Genomic DNA, 16,504 nt, shown 5'->3' with positions numbered 1-16,504 from the left:
AGGGGGCTGCACCCCTTGTCCAATTCGGACCAGGGGGGCCTCCTTCCTTTTGGCCTCTCTCCTCTATTCGCGTATGGCCCAATAAGGCCCATATACTCCCCGGCGAATTCCCGTAACTCTCCGGTACTCCGAAAAATACCCGAATCACTCGGAACCTTTTCGAAGTCCCACTACAAGAAATATGTCAACTTGTGACCTTGACTATTGGTCACTGAAAGGTCCTGGTTTTTCATTTGCGACCTTGTTTTGACCAAAAATAGAAGGTCAAAAGCTGAGGGTCGTTAACTGACTATAGCGACCTTCTCTGTCAGAAGGTCGTGGACGTTTATGACCAAAATATGTCCACTGTGGCATTTTGATCGCTAGCAACCTCCCCAGGCCACGTAGGCATCCAGCGTGGCAATCTGATGTGGCACAAGATTTAGCCCGGTCCAATTCGATTTTCTACATGGGCCTAGCCCAACAATTCGGCCTTTTAATGTATTTTTTTCTTGTTAATTTTCGGTAGCTACATGGGCCAAGCCCAACATTTCGGCATTTTTATCTTTTTTTTCTCCCAAATTATGTTTAACCAAATGAGTCCAGCCCAATATTTTCAGGCTTTTTCTTTCCTGTCCAATCCACATTCATTTATTTTTGTTTCATTTTTTGCCCAAAATATTTGTCCAATATAATTTGATCCTTGGCCTCTTTAAGGTACAACTCCAGCCCATTTAACGAACATTTTCAAACCAGTTTGAATAACAATATGAATCACCACCAATTAGCTGAATATTACAAAAATATCTCAAAACTCACATTCTACAAATTTCCATCACATCCGTATTTTATACAGATCCAAGCAACCTACAACATTACGTATTCAAGCATTCAGCTGCTGAAATACTCTAGAACATGAAAGAATAAATAGAACTATCTAGTGCTTCACAGCAAGAAAACATGTAGTCTGCTTCTTCAAGTACTGCTTCTTCCTTAGCAATGACAGGCTGATGCAAAACATCTGGGCATTCAAAAGAAAACAAAAAGTATGTCACTGATATAAGAAATATTACACGAATACTTTTAAAATAAAAACTAAAGGCACATGAGATGGAAACAAGTAATTTGAGATGGAAAGTTAGCCAACAGAATTTATATAAAAGATCTTTTTGCAGTACAATTATCTTATGTACATATGAATGATACCCAAGTAATTTGAGATGGAAACAAGTACATCTAGCAATCTAACATGTATAGTGGCACCAGCAAAAGAGCAAGACACGGAAGAATTTTAGCTTTACATAATGTTTACAAGAACAGGACCCTGATACAGGATTTAGCTTGTCCTCAACACTGTTAACAAGGTACTTTTAAAGTAGCTATGTGCATCAGCCTCACCAAGTCTTATCATGAATTGGTTGCTTTTAAAAACTATACTATATTTCTGAACAGCAAACTAAATAGACGGACGCTCTCAAACCGTACATCCAAACAAAGCAAATAAGCACTCTACGAAAACCTTAGAACATGCTTTACAACTCATATGTAGAGGCCAACTTGAAATTATGAGCATAATGAACTCGTTTTTTAGTTAGAAGCTCGCTGCCCAAAACTGTCAGGTAGTGCAGTTTTTTAACTGAACCAAATTCAGTTTACACAGAGGTAAGTAAGGAACTACTTCAAAACCAGAGGTGCTAACTATGTTTACACAGAAAAACGAGTACGGTGTCTATTTGCCAAACTTGCAGCAGCTAAGAATTCATTCCCCATAGAGAAAATGAACTGACTGAGACTATGATATGATTGTCGGCGGCCTACGTTTACGGTATCCTAACACAGCATAAAGAAAAGAGAGCATGTCCCGTCGTCATTAGATTAAATTTCTACTAGTACACAGTGTTAGAATCACTATAACCTATGGAGTGACAAGCACAATAACCATACAAATAAAGTACTTGATCCCATACCTATATGCATAACACCGACGGAATAATAGCAGTATAAACAGTAGTATAGAAACTTAAACACTAGCATCACCTACTTAGTAGTGACCAGGGAATTAATCCACAGTTGGTAGAGCAAAACAAAATCACAAGCACTACTGGCAGTAGCACGTGTAGCAGTAGATCACAGTCACTACATCTAGCATCACCAATCTTATTGTATGCAAACAATCTTATTTTATTTGTTTATATTACTAAAACAAAGGTGTATGAGGCAGATCAGGAACACTTTTAGAATAATAGACATATCTTCCTTTATGTGAAGAAGTCTGCTCACTTCATTAATTAGTAGTAATCATTCCATGCTTATCAACCGTGTGCGTGTGCTTGATCATGGTCTGGAGATTACACGCATAGAGGAATAGAATCCTAAACACAATAGCATCAAACAGCGGTGGGTGCTCAACCCATTTACCATACACAAGCAACACTTAAACAATAGCATGTGCATATATAACTTGTGTCACATTAGGGGGTTCAGAATGTACTCAGTATATTCTAATAAATATAACATGACCGAATTTCTTCTGGTCAACATCACCTCTGAGCAACTTGATGTAACCACCACCACAGACAAGCTTTTGCTCATGATTCACCGTGAACTGCAGCATGAGTGTCTTCTCCTTGTTGCTGAACTCAGGGTACTCCGCCGAGATGGCATAGAACATGTAGTCCTCTGAGGTTTGGATACCTACATCAAGATTCAAGAATCAAGGTTTCATTAGTAAATCATAAGAAATAAAATCTCAAGTTAAGTTTTCCTGAATCAACTAAACTTCAATGTGTAGGTACTACCAAGTACCAACAGAAAGCATAGTAGTATCAAACTGAAACACCACACCACAAGAAGATGCATTACAACCAATTACTCCCATCCGTGGAACAAATTGCAAAAATAATTAACTCTGTTCGTGGCTATTTAACCAAGAAGTTGTTTGAACATGCTTGTTACAAGTAATCCAAAATCAAAGTAGGAGTTGTACTCCAAAATCAAAGTAATTGCCAACCTATCCTCTACAACAGCAACAGTAGGAGTTGTACTCCAAATCAAAGTGAAGCACGCCAGGAGCTGCAAGACAGAGAAAGATAGTAGAAGAGGGGAGAGAGAACCTCCACGGCGTTGGCTGCAAGCAGTGCAGGGTTGCCTGAGCAGAACCTCCATGACATGGCCTTGGTTGGTGCTTCCCCACCCGCTCCTCAGCTGCTACAAAAGAAGATAATTCAAGACAGGAGATTAGAGAGGGAAGGGAGAGATAGGAGGAAGGAGGGGGGAGGGGGATGAACTCACCGGACATGGCAGATCCAGCCGGAGTAGAGGACGCAGCGGGACGAGGCAAGCTCGGCGCGGTGCTGCGCGGTGGCGGGAGACGCCGGGGCTCGACGGAATCAGGCGGCATACGTGGAGCAGTCGCGAAGAGCGAGGAGGTCGTGTGCACGCGAGAGTGGATGGTGGTCGGCGGCGTGGTACGAGGTGGTGGACGGGGGCGGCGAGAGTGGATGGCGGCAGCAGGTGGGTGGGGATGCGGATGGGGCGACGCGGATCCAGGTAGTGGAGGGCAGGAGCCACTTGAGGGCGGGGAGGTGTGGGGAGTCGATGCAGGGGGGCGGCCATGGTGCGAGGGGCGGCGATGACGGCGTCTATGTTTTTGGCGAGCTGTGCGGGCGTTGGAGGGAGGCGGCAAAGGAGGTGGAGGAGGATCGGTGGTGGAAAGGGGAGACACCGCCCGGGGAGGTGAAGCCCGTGCTGCTCCCGCTGCGCTGCCGCCCGTGGACTGGGCTCCCCGCCCGCAGACGGTTCATGGCGGGCTCGCCGGAGCAGGGAGCGATCTGGGTAGAGGACGGCGGCGGATTGGATTGGGCTACAACGGGGTAGGGATAGGGGCGGCGGCGGATTGAGATCTGAGGGAGGGAGAGGGTTAGGGTTGGAGATAGGGTTAGGGTGAGAGGATGAGGCCGTGAGGGGTGAGGGGTGCCGTCCGATCCGGATATATCCGTCGGTATATGATGCGTGATCCGCGTGAGAAGCCTACGGACCAATCAAAACGCAGTAAAAGCTTTGACAATCTTATGACCATCTCAATTGGTCTTAATTGATTGAAATATAAGTATTTTTTGCAGAAAAAATGCATTTTTGATTTCAGTTTTGTTGTAAAGAACCTACCAACTCTTTGTTGCAAAATTGATCCTACCAACTCAAAGTATCTATTTCATCACAGGAACACAAAAAGTTTCGCAAGATTTCACACCTAGATAAGAACGTTCACACCGACAAATTTGACCACATTTATCAATAGCCTCTTATTTCGGGTAAACAATCGACATATTAGCCTCATGTTGTATGTTTAAATGACCCAATATTGTGTTCATATGTGTATCTTGGGACGACAAACAATGTTGATTTGAGGTGGTTTTATTTTCTTTACACAAAAAATCATTTTTCAATTTTTGGAGTGCCAATAATCGGGTTTTTTGTGAAGGCCCTATCATATATTTATTGCAAAATTGAACAAAATAATTTTTCTAAAATACTACGCCATATTTAATGAAGAAATGACCAAATAGTTGGGTCTCAAAAGTTTTGATCCACCTCTGGTGAAAAAGACAAATTGCCGTCGATTCAGCTGGAAACGGGTCAAACTTGAACTGCAGATACCTTATAGTTTGCTCTTTATTTTTTTCAAAAATCATTTCTAGGTACATAAGTATCTATTTAATCATAGAAACACCAAAAAAATTCCAAGATTCAACCACTAGCTAGGAACGGTCAAGCCCGCCGTTTTGACCGCATTTTGAAACGGGCATAAAAAATTCAAAAAAATTCAAAAAATTGCAAAACCTTCGCATTGTGTCATTATATGTGACCAAGTTTCCAAGAAAAATAATAAACTTGTAATACGGTAATTATTTTAAAAAAGTGTTCTCAGAAACGAGCTGTCATGCGTGAAGATTCATGGCTTTCAAGCCAAATGATCAATCTTATGGCCACATTCATGGTATAGTTTGTTCAAATGATCTCATATTGTGCACAAGGGTGCATCTTGGAATTACAAACAATGTTGCCTAAGGAAGTTTTCATTTTCTTTGCACGGAAAATTCATTTTTCATTTTCCGAGTGCCCAAAAGGAGTTTTTTTTGTGAAGGAACTACCAAATAATTGTTGCAACAATGGACCAAATCAATTTTATAAAATACTAGGACATATTTAATGCACAATTGACAAAATGGTTGGGTGCAAAAAGTTTTGATCCACCTCTGGTGAAAAAGACAAATTGTCGTCGATTCAGTTGGAAACGGGTCAAATTTGAACTATAGCTGCCTTGTAGTTTACTATTTATTTTTTCCAAAAATCATTTCTAGTTACATAAGTACCTATTTAATCAGAGATACACCAAAAAAATTCCAAGATTCAACCACTAGCTAGGAACGGTCAAGCCCGCCGTTTTGACCGCATTTTGAAACGGGCATAAAAAATTCAAAAAAATCAAAAAATTGGGAAACCTTCGCATTGTGTCATTATATGTGGCCAAGTTCCCAGAAAAAAATAACAAACTTGTAATACGACAATTATTTTAAAAAAGTGTTCTCAGAAATGAGCTATCATCTCTGAAGATTCATGGCTTTCAAGCCAAATGATCAATCTTATGGCCACATTCGTGGCATAGTTTGTTCAAATGATCTCATATTGTGCACAAGGGTGCATATTGGAATGGCAAACAATGTTGCCTAAGGAAGTTTTCATTTTCTTTGGACGAAAAAACCATTTTTCATTTTCCGAGTGCCCAAAAGGAGGTTTTTTTGTGAAGGAACTACCAAATAATTGTTGCAAAATTGGACCAAATCAATTTTCTAAAATACTAGGACATATTTAATGCACAATTGACAAAATGGTTGGGTGCAAAAAGTTTTGATCCACCTCTCATGAAAAAGACAAATTTCCACCGATTCAGTTGGAAGTGGGTCAAATTTGAACTGCAGCTGCCTCATAGTTTGCTATTTATTTTTTCCAAAAATCATTTCTAGTTACATAAATACCTGTTTAATCATAAATACATGGTTTGGTGGCGATACGTCGAGGTTTGGGTGGTGGCCGAGGGCCCCAACTCTAGAGCGCGTAAACTCGCATGCCCGCCGCGTGGTCACCGCGTGACCGTGGCGTTGCCATATGTTCTGGGCGGCCTAGGTATGTCTAGTGGGTTGGGCACTCTCCAGGTAGGTGCTAGGAAGAAAATCACAACATAAGATTCTCATGAGGAGACCGATCGATGCTCAAACATGAATAAGCAGCCAAGTGTTTGATTTGCGGTACGGGAAATGCACATGGCTAATGGGCGTGAGTTTTGGCTGAGGATGATCAGTTACTAAGAAGACCGTCTTCACAAATTTTCAGCTCAAAAGGAGGAGCCTATGTGGTACTTGCTTTGCAAACTACCACACTGGACATAAATACGAATGTTGAAGCTCGGCTCAAAATAATGAATGGATTGAGCTGGCATTTGGTGGAGGATAGTTATTTCGGCATAGAAAAGCACTGTAGAAAATGGATACTATTTGGACATGCCAAAGTGGTACTTCCTTCACAAACTGTTGTTTTGAACAGAATAGGAAAATGATTATTTTTGAATTATTTTTGAACTAGGCAAGGAAGGTTTTTACATATTTGACGAAGATATGACCCAAAGAATTTATGAGATTTTTTTGGGAATTTTGGGAATGACAGAAATATAGGTCGCTTCACAACCTAGGGCAAAAACCGCCACATGGACATGACACATAGGCAAAACTGATGAGGTGGCGCCTAGTCATAGCAACCCACCACAATTTATAAGGCTATGACCATCTATATTGGTCGTTAACAACTAGAAATAAGGCAGCGGACTAGCGCTGTTTGCTTTATGACCTTTTCGTGTAAGGAAATTACGACCTTTCTGACCAAAATGGTCGCAATGGTTTAGGGTTTGGAGCCCCTCGAACAGCTTTTGACCAATTGGTCTGAAATGGTCATAGATCTATGACCAATTCTGCCAGGGTCACTGACAGAAGGTCACTAGTTGACATATTTCTTGTAGTGTCCGAATATAGTCGTCCAATATATCGATCTTTACGTCTGACCATTTCGAGACTCCTCGTCATGTCCCCGATCTCATCTAGGACTCCGAACTACCTTCGGTACATCAAAACACATAAACTCATAATATAACCGTCATCGAACTTTAAGCGTGCGGACCCTACGGGTTCGAGAACTATGTAGACATGACCGAGACACGTCTCCGGTCAATAACCAATAGCGGAACCTGGATGCTCATATTGGCTCCCACATATTCTACGAAGATCTTTATCGGTCAAACCGCATAACAACATACATTGTTCCCTTTGTCATCGGTATGTTACTTGCCCGAGATTTGAACGTCGGTATCTCAATACCTAGTTCAATCTCGTTATCGGCAAGTCTCTTTACTCGTTCCATAATACATCATCCTGCAACAAACTCATTAGTTACAATGCTTGCAAGGCTTATAGTGATGTGCATTACCGAGTGGGCCCAGAGATACCTCTCTGACAATTGGAGTGACAAATCCTAATCTCGAAATACGCCAACCCAGCAAGTACCTTCGGAGACACCTGTAGAGCACCTTTCTAATCACCCAGTTACGTTGTGACGTTTGGTAGCACACAAAGTGTTCCTCCGGTAAACGGGAGTTGCATAATCTCATAGTTATAGGAACATGTATAAGTCATGAAGGAAGTAATAGCAACATACTAAACGATCAAGTGCTAAGCTAACGGAATGGGTCAAGTCAATCACATCATTCTCCTAATGATGTGATCCCGTTAATCAAATGACAACTCATCTCTATGGTTAGGAAACCTAACCATCTTTGATTAACGAGCTAGTCAAGTAGAGGCATACTAGTGACACTATGTTTGTCTATGTATTCACACATGTATTATGTTTCTGGTTAATACAATTCTAGCATGAATAATAAACATTTATCATGAAATAAGGAAATAAATAATAACTTTATTATTGCCTCTAGGGCATATTTCCTTCAAAAAGAATGTGAGTCTTATTAGGAGGAAGCTAGAAAGTATGGGACAGAGCAAGACAGTATTACTAATTGCGATGAATAACATTACTTACGGATAAATGGTTGATGACCCACAAGTGTAGGGGATCTATCGTAGTCCTTTCGATAAGTAAGAGTGTCGAACCCAACGAGGAGCAGAAGGAAATGATAAGCGGTTTTCAGTAAGGTTTTCTCTGCAAGCACTAAAATTTTAGGTAATTGATAGATTGGTGATAAGATAAATAGTAACGAGCAACAAGTAAATGAAATGAATAAAGTGCAGCAAGGTGGCCCAATCCTTTATGTAGCAAAGGATAAGCCTGGACAATTTCTAATAATGAGGAAGGATCTCCCAAGGACACATTGGGAATTATCGTCAAGCTAGTTTTCATCACGTTCATAAGATTCGCGTTCGGTACTTTGATAATTTGATATGTGGGTGGACCGGTACTTGGGTACTGACCTAACTTGGACAAGCATCCCACTTATGATTAACCTCTATTGCAAGCATCCACAACTACAATAAGAAGTATTAAGGTAAACCTAACCACAACATTAAACATATGGATCCATATCAACCCCTAACGAAGCAACGCATAAACTAGGGTTTAAGCTTCTGTCACTCTAGCAACCCATCATCTACTTGTTACTTCCCCATGCCTTCCTCTAGGCCCAAATAATGGTGAAGTGTCATGTAGTCGATGTTCACATAACACCACTAGCGGAAAAGACAACATACATCTCATCAAAATATCGAACGAATACCAAATTCACATGACTACTAATAGCAAGACTTCACCCATGTCCTTAGGAACAAACGTAACTACTCACAAAGCATATTCATGTTCATAATCAGAGGAGTAATAATATGCATAAAGGATCTGAACATACGATCTTCCACCAAGTAAACTAATTAGCATCAACTACAAGGAGTAATCAACACTACTAGCAACCCACAGGTACCAATTTGTGGTTTTGATACAAGATTGGATACAAGAGATGAACTAGGGTTTTGAGAGAAGATGGTGCTGGTGAAGATGTTGATGAAGATTGACCCCCTCCCGATGAGAGGATCATTGGTGATGACGTTGGTGATGATTTCCCCTTCCCGGAGGGAAGTGTCCCCGGCAGAACAGCTCAGCCAGAGCCCTAGATTGATTCCACCAAGGTTCCGCCTCGTGGCGGCGGAGTTTCATCCCGTAAGCTTGCCCCCGATTTTTTCCAGGGTAAAAGTGATGATATAGCAGAAGATGGACGCCGGAGGCCCACCAGGGGGCCCAGGAGATAGGGGCGCGCCCCCTGTCTCCTGGACAGGGTGTGGGCCCCTTGGCCTGTTTCTTTCGCTCATAAATTCTTATTAAATCCAAAAAGTTGTTTCGTGGAGTTTCAGGACTTTTGGAGCTGTGATGAATATGTTTCCAACGTTTGCTCCTTTTCCAGCCAGAATTCCAGCTGCCGGCATTCCCCCTCTTCATGGTAAACCTTGTAAAATAAGAGAGAATAGCCATAAATATTGAGATATAATGTATAATAACATCCCATAATGCAATAAATATTGATATAAAAGCATGCTCCAAAATGGACGTATCAACTCCCCCAAGCTTAGACCTCGCTTGTCCTCAAGCGGAAGCCGAAATCGAAAAATATGTCCACATGTTTAGAGATAGAGGTGTCGGTAAAAATAAAATACGGACATGAGGGCATCATGATCATTCTAATAACAACAATATATATAGATTTTGTCATATGATTTTCTATGCTCAAGTAACAAGTAATTCACAATGTCAAGTATAGTTCAAAAACTTCATTGGGAACTAACAAACCATAATCTCAGTCATTGAAACAATTGCGAATTATCGTAACATCAGAAAGAGTCAACAATAGAGCTTTTCAGCAAGTTCACATACTCAACTATCATGTAGTCTTCTATAATTGCTAACACTCACACAATACTTGTGGTTATTGAGTTTCAGCCGGACACTGAGAAAGACAGGGGCTTATTGTGTTGCCTCCCAACGTACTCACCTTTAGGTGATGTCAACAATAATAGCCCATGCTAACTTACATCCAATTGGATATATATCATGATCTTTCAAACACGAAGAGCTTGCCAAAGGATAAAATGAAAAAGGGTGAGGATCACCTTGACTCAAGCATAAAGTAAAAACATGAAATAAAAGATAGGCCCTTCGCAGAGGGAAGCAGAGGTTGTCATGCGCGTTTAGGGTTGATGCACGAAATCTTAATGCAAAAGAATGTCACTTTATATTGCCCCTTGTATGTGGACCTTTATTATGCAGTCCGTCGCTTTTATTACTTCCACAACAAATTTGTACAAAGCTTATTTTCTCCGCACTAATAAGTCATACATATTTAGAGAGCATTTTTTTATTGCTTGCACCGATGGCAACTTACTTGAAGGATCTTACTCAATCCATAGGTAGGTATGGTGGACTCTCATGACAAAACCGGGTTTAAGGATATTTGGAAGCACAAGTAGTATCTCTACTTGGTGCAAGAATTTTGGCTAGCATGAGGGGGAAAGGTAAGCTCAACATGTTTGGAAGGTCAATGACAATATACTTTAACTGAGATGTCGGAAAACATAAACCATTACGTTGTCTTCCTTGTCCAACGTCAACTCTTTTAGCATGTCATACTTAATGAGTGCTCCCAATTATAAAAGGTGTCCAATATAATGTATTTATATGTGAACCCCTCCTTCCTTATCACTTCCTATTAATTGCAACGATGACCAAGGCTACGTTCATCAGCTCTCAACAATTTTTATGCCTCATACTTTCTATGTGTGAAGTTATCACTATCCATAAGATCAATATGAACTCTTTTATTCTTTCTACTTTCTCAAGATCATAGCAACATAGCAAAGCCCTTGACTCAACACTAATCTTTATTATAGATAGCACACGGAATTGATTACATAAAGAGATCACAATGCAAAACTCATAATTACTTGATATCAAAACTTCGAACTAATAGATCAAGATACTACTAAAAGGATCAAACTAAATAAAGCGGTAAAGATAGGAGTGTGACTGTGATACGATACCAGGGCACCTCCCCCAAGCTTGGCAGTTGCCAAGGGGAGTGCCCATACCCATGTGATTATTTCTCCTTCTTCACGGTTGGCATTATGATCTTCTTGGCGATGATGCGCTTCAGGATACGATTCTCCTCCTCGAGCTTATTGACTTGTTGTTTGAGGTCCATAATTTCTTTACGGAGCTTGCCTGTAACGGCCAAATATCCTTTTACCCAAGGATGCTGCATAGCTTCTGGAGAACACATGAAACTCTTTTTCATATTTTCATAAGAAAGAAATCTAGAGTTGGAAGGAATGACCGAAACAGGGACAGCCAGGCTAGGTAGTTCCCCCATTGTGAATTCTGCTTGGAGACGAGAGGTAACTTCTTGATCTTCCTCCATGGCATCTATCCTTTTCAAATCAGCCTCCATCTCATCCTCCGTTGATGGCCCAAAGTGATAGGCATCACTATTTGCTTCCGGACCTGGCATTGGGTGAGACACCCGGCTCTCCCCAATTGACTCCTGAGGAGACATCTTGCTTTATTCTGCAACAGGAACAGCTCGAAACGAAAACAGAGGATATTTGCGTGATACGGTGGTCAAAACCTTCGGGAGTATATATAATGAATTTTTACTGACCAAAATACGTAACATACAAGAAAATGGAGTCTGGGAGGCACACGAGGTGCCCACAAGACAGGGGGGCGCGCCCTATAGGGGGGGGGGGGCGCCCTCCACTCTCATGGAAGCCTCGTGTCCCTTTCGGGCTATTTCTTTCTTCCTAAAATTCTTAAATAATCCAAAACTGATAAAAATTACCATTAGAGTTGTTTTGGAGTCGGTTTACTTACCGTACCACATACCTATACCTTTTCGGAGTCTGGAACATTCTGGAAAGTGTCCCTTATGTATTCCTCAGGGGTTACGGTTTCAATAATATTAGTTTCAACATTGATAGGATTACCTGAAATATAGTGTTTAATTCTTTGACCGTTTACTACCCTCGGATTTGTGCCTTTGAAGTTGTTGATTTTTATAGCACCAGAACGATAGACCTCCTCGATAACGTAGGGACCTTCCCATTTTGAGAGAAGTTTTCATGAAAAAAATCTTAAGCGAGAGTTGAATAATAACACATAATCTCCTACGTTAAACTCACGCTTTTGTATCCTCTTATCATGCCAGCGTTTGACTTTTTCTTTGAAAAGCTTGGCATTCTCATAGGCTTGGGTTCTCCATTCATCAAGTGAGCTAATATCAAACAACCTCTTCTCACCGGCAAGTTTGAAGTCATTATTGAGCTCTTTAATAGCCCAATATGCCTTATGTTCAAGTTTAAGAGGTAAATGACATTCTTTTCCATAAACCATCTTTTATGGAAACATACCCATAGGATTTTTGTATGCAGTTCTATATGCCCATAATGCATCATCAAGTTTTTTGGACCAATTCTTTCTAGATCTATTCACAGTCTTTTGCAAAATTAATTTGAGCTCTTTATTGCTCAACTCTACTTGACCACTAGACTGCGGATGATAAGGAGATGCTATTCTATGATTGACATCGTACTTAGCAAGCATCTTTCGGAAAGCACCATGAATAAAATGCGAACTACCATCAGTCATAAGATATCTAGGGACTCCAAACCTCGGAAAAATAACTTCTTTAAGCATTTTAATAGAAGTGTTATGATCAGCACTACTAGTTGGAATAGCTTCTACCCACTTAGTAACGTAATCAACAGCAACTAAAATATGTGTATAACCATTAGAGGTAGGAAAAGGTCCCATATAATCAAAGCCCCAAACATCAAATGGTTCAATAACAAGAGAATAATTCATAGGCATTTCTTGACGTCTACTAATGTTACCTATTCTTTGACATTCATCACAAGATAAAACAAACTTACGAGCATCTTTGAAGAGAGTAGGCCAATAAAAACCAGATTGTAGTACCTTGTGTGCATTTCTGTCTCTAGCGTGGTGTCCTCCATAAGATTCAGAGTGACACTTACGTAGAATCTGTTCCTGTTCATGCTCAGGCACACAACGTCTAATAACACCATCTACTCATTTATAAAGATGTGGGTCATCCCAGAAATAATGTCTTAAATCATAAAAGAACCTTTTCTTTTGCTGGTATGTGGAACTAGGCGGTATATATTTAGCAACAATGTAATTAGCATAGTCAGCATACCAAGGAGCAGTACGAGAAGCATTGACGATCGCTAATTGTTCATCAGGAAAGCTATCATTAATAGGCAGTGGGTCATCAAGAACATTCTCTAACCTAGACAAGTTGTCTGCAACGGGGTTCTCAGCTCCTTTTCTATCAATAATATGCAAATCAAATTCTTGGAGCAAGAGAACCCATCTAATGAGTCTAGGCTTAGCATCTTTCTTTTCCATAAGATATTTAATAGCAGCATGACCAGTGTGAATAGTAACTTTGGAATCAACAATATAAGGTCTAAACATATCACATGCAAACACAACTGCTAAGAACTCTTTTTCAGTAGTAGCATAATTTCTCTGGGCAGTATCAAGAGTCTTACTAGCATACTGGATAACATTCAATTTCTTATCGACTCTTTGCCCTAAAACAGCACCTACAACATAATCACTAGCATCGCACATAATTTCAAAAGGTAAATTCCAATCGGGTGGCTGAACAATAGGTGCAGTGATCAAAGCTTTATTAAGTGTTTCAAATGATTCTACACAATCATCATCAAAGACAAAAGGAATATCTTTTTGCAATAAATTAGTCAGAGGCCTAGAGATTTTAGAAAAGTCCTTAATGAACCTCCTATAAAAACCGGCATGACCAAGGAAACTTCCTATACCTTTTATGTCCTTGGGACATGGCATCTTTTCAATAGCATCCACTTTGGCTTTATCAACTACAATACCTCTCTCGGAGATCTTGTGCCCCAAGACAATGCCTTCATTAACCATAAAGTGACACTGTTCCCAATTCAGGATGAGACTAGTGTCTTCGCATCTCTGCAAAACTCGATCAAGGTTGCTCAAACAATCATCAAAAGAGGATCCATAGACTGAGAAGTCATCCATGAATACCTCACAAATCTTTTCACAAAAATCAGAGAATATAGCCATCATGCATCTTTGAAAGGTAGCATGTGCATTACATAAACCAAAAGGCATACGTCTATAAGCAAAAGTACCAAAAGGGCAAGTAAAAGTAGTTTTAGATTGATCCTTCGCTGACACAGGTATCTGAGAGAAGCCAGAATAACCATCTAGAAAGCAAAAATGTGTGTGTTTGGATAGCCTTTCTAGCATTTGATCAATAAAAGGTAAAGGGTAATGATCTTTCTTAGTAGCTTTATTTAACTTATAGAAATCAATTACCATCCTATAACCTGTAATAATTCTTTGCAGGATCAATTCATCTTTATCATTAGGAACAACGGTAATACCTCCCTTTTTAGGGACACAATGGATAGGGCTTACCCGTTCACTATCAGCAACGGGGTAAATAATACCTGCCTCAAGGAGCTTTAGTATCTCTTTTCTTACCACTTCCTTCATCTTGGGGTTTAATCATCTTTGAGGATCTCTAACTGGTTTGGCATCTCTCTCCACTGAAATTTTGTGTTGGCATAATGTGGGACTAATGCCCTTAAGATCATCCAGAGTATATCCAATAGCAGCTCGGTGCTTCTTCAGAGTTTTCAATAATCTTTATTCTTCTTTCTCTGAAAGGTTAGCACTAATAATAATAGGATATATTTCTTTTTCATTAAGATAAGCATACTTAAGATTATCAGGTAATGGTTCGAGTTCAAACACGGGATCACCCTTGGGTGGAGGGGGATCCCCAAGAATTTCAACGGGAAGGTTGCGTTTTAGCATAGGTTCCTGTTTAAGGAACACTTCATCTATTTATTCCCTTTCCTTCATAAACATATCGTTTTCATGGTCTAGCAAATATTGTTCTAACGGATCAGTTGGAGGAACAACAATAGAAGTAATACCAATAATTTCATCCTTACTAGATGGTTCCGTTTCACGAGGTTGTCTACTAAACTTGCAAAATTAAACTCATGAGACATACCATCTATGCCAATAGTGACAATATTTGTCGTGGGAAACGAACACCTATGGGGCAGGGCCCCTTCTGGTCCGGCAAGGGAGAGGAGAGCGCACGAAGAGCAGATCGAGGCGAAAGCACGCGAGGGATTTTACCCAGCTTCGGAGCTCTCTGGAGAGATAAAACTCCTACTGCTGCTTTGTGTTTCTATTCTGTTCTTGCTAGAGAGCGTAGGTGTGTTGTAGTTTCGAATGAGTCGAACCCCTTCTACGTGCGCATGGGCCTCCTTTTTATAGTCTAAAGGGGTCACCGACAGGTGGCAACGCAGAGAGAGGGGTAAAAAAGTAAAAACGCGGGTTGGTACAACCGCTATCAACAGTGCCCCCTACCTAACTCTGACGGCAGGGGACAAGGGTATTTAATGCCCGTCCGGTCGCCCCAACAGTGCAGGAAACGACCGTTAGGGGCGCCACCGATCGCCACGATGGCCTCCTAGTCATCTTTGCTTGCCACCTCGCACCGCTTGGCTGCACAGCTACTCGCCACGTGCACCAGGAATGATCCTGTGGCGACACGTCCTCGGATGCGCCGGAGCATGGGCGCATAGTGGTGGCTTCACCACGGCAAGCGCCTTGCCGCGGTCGCTGTCTTGTCGCACCTGTGAGTTTGTCGCTCGCCGGGCCTTGCCGGGACGCACGGTGCGTCGCGGCAAGTCTCCTGAAGTGCCTTGGTTGGCCTTCCCGGCAAGCTCCTCTTGCCGGGGTTTTGTCCTTCCCGGCAAGCTCCTCTTGCCGGGGCCTTGTCTTCACAGTTAACACTTTGTTCTTGAATGGCAGTAAGTAGGAATAACGAAGGATCTTTGGCGGACATCCGGCAAGCCTTGCCGCGGGACGCTGCGACTGCCCGTGCACAAGTTCGGGGTACTAAGGTACCCCTACTTTAGTACACCGACAGGAGCCCCCGGGCCTGGGCCATACACGGTGCCGAGCGCTGTTGGGCCAGGCCCAAAACAGGGCACGGGCACGCGCGGCCTGGGTCCAAACCAAATCCACTCCGTATCCACCGCGTCCTCTCGTAACGGCACGCGTCAATCGCGGCGTCGTGGGAGAGATCATGGGCAATTCTTAATTCAGGAAATGTGTAACCTTCGCCTCCCCTGTTTATAAGCAGAAGAAACAGGGCCGTTCCCCCACCTTCGCCACTTGCAGTTCCTTCCTCCGAAAGCTCCGCCGCTCCCCTCCGCTTTCCAAGCCGAAAGAGAGCAGCGCTCCGCCGCCCGTCGCCGCCGTCGCCCTCAACACCTCCGCGCTCCCCCGCCGCTTCCGCCATGGCTCCGAAGGCCGGCAAGGGCAC

The sequence above is a fragment of the Triticum aestivum genome, chromosome 2B, assembly GCF_018294505.1.
Source record: "Triticum aestivum cultivar Chinese Spring chromosome 2B, IWGSC CS RefSeq v2.1, whole genome shotgun sequence".
Taxonomy (NCBI): Eukaryota; Viridiplantae; Streptophyta; class Magnoliopsida; order Poales; family Poaceae; genus Triticum; species Triticum aestivum.
The sequence above is the reverse complement of the archived record's forward strand: the minus strand, read 5'-3'. Positions refer to the sequence as shown.